A 5,784-nucleotide genomic window follows, 5' to 3' on the forward strand; every position below is an offset into this window, starting at 1 on the left:
ACTTACCAATGGCATTTTCACAGAACCAGAACAAAAAATTTTTTAATTTATATGGAAACACAAAAGACCTCAAATAGCCAAAAGAATCTTGAGAAAGAAGAATGAAGCTGAAGGACTCACGCTCCCTGACTTCAAACTACATTACAAAGCTACAGTCATCAAAAAAGTATGGTACTGGCAGAAAAATAGACATATAGATCAATGGAACAGAATAGAAAACCAGAAATAAACCCACTCACTTATGGTCAATTAATCTATGACAAAGGAAGCAAGAATACACAATGGAGAAAAGACAGTCTCTTCAACATGTGGTGCTGGGAAACCTGGACAGCTACATGTAAAAGAATGAAATTAGAGCATTCTCTAACACCATATATAGAAATAAACTCAAAGGCACATGAAAAGATGCTCAACATAGCTAATTATTAGAGAAATGCAAACCAAAACTACAATGAGGTATCACCTCACAACCGTCAGACTGGCCACCATAAAATGTCTACAAATAATAAATGCTGGAGAGGGTGTGGAGAAAAGGAAATCCTCCTACACTGTTGGTGGGAATGTGAATTGGTGCAGCCACTATGGAGAACAGTATGGAGGTTCCTTAAGAAACTAAAAGTAGAGCTACCATATGATCCAGCATATATCCAGAGAAAACCTAATTTGGAAAGATACATGCATCCCAATCTTCACAACAACACAATTTCCAATAGCCAAAACATGGAGGCAACCTAAGTGTCCATTGATGGATGAATGGATAAAGAAGATATTTTATATATATATATATATATATATATATATATATATATATACACACACACACACAATGGAATATTACTCAGCCATAAAAAAGAATGGAATAATTCCATTTGCAGTAACACAGATGGACCTGGAGATTATCATACTAAGTGAAATAAGTCAGACAGTGGATGACAAATATTATATGATATCACTTTATGTGGCATCTTTAAAAATTACACAAATGAACTTATTTACAAAACTGAAATAGACTCAGAGACATGGAAAACAAACTTATGCTTACCAAAGCAGATAGCAGGGGCATAGATTAGGAGTTTGGGATTAAAATATATACACTACTGTATATAAAATAAGTTCCTACTGTATAGCACAAGGATCTATACTCAATATTTTTTAAAACCTATAATGGAAAAGAATCTGAAAAGAATATATATGTTTAACTGAATCACTTTGCTGCACACTTGAAACTACCCAAAATTGCAAATTAACTATACTTCAATTTTAAAAAAAGATACTTTGGAGTCTTAACTCCCAGTACCTAGGAATGTGACCTTCTTTGACGATAGAGTCCTTGCAGAGGTAACCAAGTTAACATGAGGCAATGAAGGTGAGCCCTCGTCTAATGTGACTGGTGTTCGTATAAAAAAACAGAAGTTTGAAAACAGGGACCTGCACACAACAGGGAGATGCCAAGTGAAGATGAAGACAGAGATCAGGGTGATGCAACACAAGCCAAGGAACACTAAAAATTACCAATGGGCTTCCCTGGTGGCGCAGTGGTTAAGAATCCGCCTGCCAATGCTTCTTGAGCTAATTTCTAGGAAAATTCAGAGGCAACACTTTTTAAAATAGATAAACTCACAAAGATTCTTAATTGTGTACACGAATTAACTAAGGACATAATTTGCCTTAAAAATTTCCATTTGGAGGCTGAGTCCTTAAGTTTTGCTAAGAACATTGTTACTATTTGTAACAACGGCTAACAGTCACTGAATGCTTTTACAGTGAGCAGGTCACTGTGCTGAGAAGCTTCAGAGATTCTCTGATTTAATCCTGCCCACGGCCCTGTAAGCAAACGGATGCCCAGAAAGATTAAGTACCTTGTGCAAAATACCCAGCTGGCAAATCATTAAGCGGGATTTAAAACAGCGGTCCCCAACCTTTTTGGCACCAGAGACAGGTTTCGTAGAAGACAGTTTTTCCACAGAGTGTGGAGTGGGGTGGGAATTGTTTGGGGATGAATCAAGTGCATCACATTTATTGTGCACTTTATTTCTACTATTATTACATTGTAATATATAATGAAATAATTATACAACTCACCATAACGCAGAATCAGTGGGAGCCCTGAGCTTGTCTTCCTGCAACTAGATGGTCCCACCTGGGGCTGATGGGAGACAGTGACACCCGAAGTGTGCTGTTTATGTCCAGTCTACTCCACGATCTCATTTTGGTTGCTGTCACTGCAGAAAACCCCGCTTCTCAAGGATAGAGTGCTGGAAATGGAAGCAGGCTTTTCAGTGCTTTTGTGGCCATCTCAGGATACCCCACCTTGACTTTAATCCAGAACATATGGAGATTTGACATTGTCTCAAACACACTTTTAAGGCCACCGTCACTTGCGATCTCAAGCAGTTGATCCTCTTCTAGCACGGACAAAGTCGATTCACCTGGCTTATTCACAAATGGGTCGCAGATCCAGTCCTTGCCAGTTCAGGGGTCTTTTGTGGTTGGGAGGTAAGGCTCAAACTCTTCTGAAAGCTGAGATCGGTGATCACGCACCAGGTGGGAGAAAGAAGGTCCTGGCTCAGTCTCTTTCAAAATCTCCGCTCATGTTTGAAACATGTCAAAAATCCCAGTGTTCACTCGCCGCCCCCATAATTCCAGCTGGGCTTTGCATGCAGCCACTTTATCTGCTGACTTGAACACAGTTGTCGTTCTCCCCTGAAGTGACAGATTGATGTCGTTGAGCAGGTGGAATATGTCACACGAGTAAGCAAGTTTTGCGATCCATTCTGTGTCACTGAAATGTGCTGCCAGTGGTGACTGTTCTTCTAACAGAAATCTCTGGAGCGGCTCTCGTAACTCAGAAACTCTGGCCAGTGACCTACCTTTAGAAACCATCTCACTTCTGTGTATAAGAGAAGACGTGCGCGTTCTGTGTTCAAATCCTCCAGAGCTGCGCGAGCAGACGTGAGTTAAGGGCATGTACTTTAACGTGGTTGATCATTTTAATCACATCCTGCAAAACGTTGTTAAATTAAGGTGACATTTTTTAGCTAGCCGGCATTTCTCTACGATGACACGGTGTGTGGACTCACATTCAGAAGTGACCTCTTTGACCCGAGTAGTGAAACCAGAAAGCCGTCCAGTCACGGCAGCCGCTCTGTCCGTACATATACCGATACAAAAGGACCCAATCAGTTTTCCTGATATGTAATCATTCAAAGACTTGACTAGTTCTGCAGCTGTGCTGTGGTGTCGGTAGGCAACAAAAGTGCACATAACACATCCTCAGGCACATCCTCCTGAAAAATACATCACACAAAAGCAAGCACTGTTGCCTTGCTGTCAACAGCGGTAGACTCGTCGACCTGGATTGCGCACCACGGTGACTCACTGATCCTCTCTAACAATTGTGCCTCAATATCCTCTGCTATTTCATCAATTCGTCTAGTTACGGTGCTAGCCGAAAGAGGAACACGTGCCACCTTTTGAACTGCAGCCTCTCCTTAAAGTTCACGACAAATGCCCTTAGCAGCAGGCAGGATCGACTCTTCACCAACAGTAAGGGGCTTCTTAGCTTTAGCAATGTGGTTAGCCACTAAGAATGATGCTCTCAGTGCAGACACGTGTGATGAAGGGGTGGCCTTCAGTAATTGCTTCTGTTCTTCATGTTCATGTTTTTTCCTTTTGAAAAACTCCAAAGCCTTGTCTTTTAATGCAGGGTTCTTGGTCTCCATGTGGTGAACCAGTTTTGAAGGTTTCATGGTTTGTTGGATAGCCAGTCATCATATATTACACAAAACGGGCTTGGAGAATGTGAATCGCCTGTTGCGATGAACCCGTAATGTAAGTAGGACTCTTGGTATTTTCTTTTAAATGCAGCTTTCTTTTTGTTGGCAGTCTTAGAGTCTTCTGCTGTCTCATCATCGGTTCTTTCCCCCTTTTCAAAGAAGCTCTCCCGCAACGTTTGTTTTTACTCATTTTGGCTAGGATTAGCTTGTGGGCTTACCAAAACTCTGACTGAGACGAGTGCGCAGTGCAGGAAAGAGGCACGGATGGAAGTGGTAAATAAAATAATGGGCGGGCCACACACGGACTAAAATAAGTGTCGGATTCTGACTTAAAGCCTGCCACCAGACGCAGCTGAACAACTGAAGTACATCAACTCACCTGCCACTATAAAGCCTGCCACCAGATGCAGCTTAATTGTCACTTGCCACTCACTGATAGGGTTTTGATATGAGTCTGCAAGCAGTTGATTTATGACGGTCTCTGTGCCGTCGGACCTCTCTGCTAAGGATAATCTGTATTTGCAGCCGCTCCCCAGCGCTAGCATCACCGCCTCAGCTCCACCTCAGATCATCAGGCATTAGATTCTCATAAGGAGCGCGCAACCTACATCCCCCGCATGCGCAGTTCACAGTAGGGTTCGCGCTCCTGTGAGAATCTAGTGCCACCACCGATCTGACAGAGGCGGAGCTCAGGCGGCAATGAGAGCAATGGGGAGCGGCTGTAACTACAGATGGAGCTTCACTCGCTGGCCCGCCGCTCACCTCCTGCTGTTCCTAACAGTCCATGGACCGGTACTGGCCCGTAGGGAGTTGGGGACCCCTGATTTAAACCACTTGAAGTCTCTGAATCCAGAACTCCATCCCCGCTTGGGTTTCTAGTAGCTTTACTAATGATATTCCCTGTGTTCCTCAGCTGGGGGCATAAAGATTTCCCTGGGTTATCTTATCCTGTGGTTGCCAGGACCTACTAAGGGCAGAAGTGTCTCCACGACCAAATTATTTATGTCTAAGAAAGCCCTTGGCCGAGGGTCAATACTCACTCGTGCAGGACCGAACGAATGAATCCAGGGTGGAACCTGGTGAAAAGAAATGATTCTTTAATACCCATTTAAGAATTAAAAAAGAGAGACTATCTCCAAATCTTCTCTCATTCAGGGCTCACGTGGAACGCTGTGCATTCCATTTGGATTCAGGAAGGAGAAATCGCGGCTAAAACTGGTGGGAGTCTGAGGAAAAGGATTATTCTGTGAGAAACGGGGACAAGGCGCTATTAGCCCCAAAGACAGGCATCTGTTTGGATGGACACTTGCAACCTAAATCTACACTGAGTGGTCAAAAAAACCCAAGCGGAGGAAAGACGCTAAAATGTGAGGAGAGCCTCAGAGTGATTCTCCCAAAATTTCTATCAGCACTCCATCCTCACTCTAAAACGCTCAGATCTCGAAAACAGGGGCGCTGGAAATCACCCGCGACGCTTTGGTGACTCCCCAGGAGACTGTCTATAATTATCCTTCTGAGAGGAGAGTTTTGCGCCCTGTTGCGCAGGCACCCAGGCCGTGCGGCTGGCCCTCTAGGACCTGGGCACAGAGGACTCAGGCCCCTCCACCAGCTCCTCAGGGAGATCCCCGCCGGCGCCCCGGCCAACCCGATGCTTTCCTGCGGCGACTCCAGCTGCAGGGTCAGGAGTCAGACCGGGTTTTGAATTGCCTCAGGCCCTGGTTCAGGCAGGCGGCCAGCCTCCCCGCACCTCCTGTGCCAAGACGGATAGCCAGGTTGGAGGCTCGTGGCCAGGTCTCCAGGCTGATCCGAGGCCTGGGGCGGAGACCAGTCTGCAGGCGTGGAGGGCGGGGCGAGCCGTGAGGCGCTGCTGGGGGCGGGGACGCACTGGATGCCAGGCCGGGGGTGGGGATCGGCCAGGAGGGCCGAGGCCAGTGGGTGTGCTGAAGGGCCTTGGAGGCGTGGTCACAGGGCTGGAAACCCGCCGGAGGGGCGGCCGGTGGCCATAGGC

Source organism: Delphinus delphis, chromosome 6 (assembly GCF_949987515.2).
Source record: "Delphinus delphis chromosome 6, mDelDel1.2, whole genome shotgun sequence".
Taxonomy (NCBI): domain Eukaryota; kingdom Metazoa; phylum Chordata; class Mammalia; order Artiodactyla; family Delphinidae; genus Delphinus; species Delphinus delphis.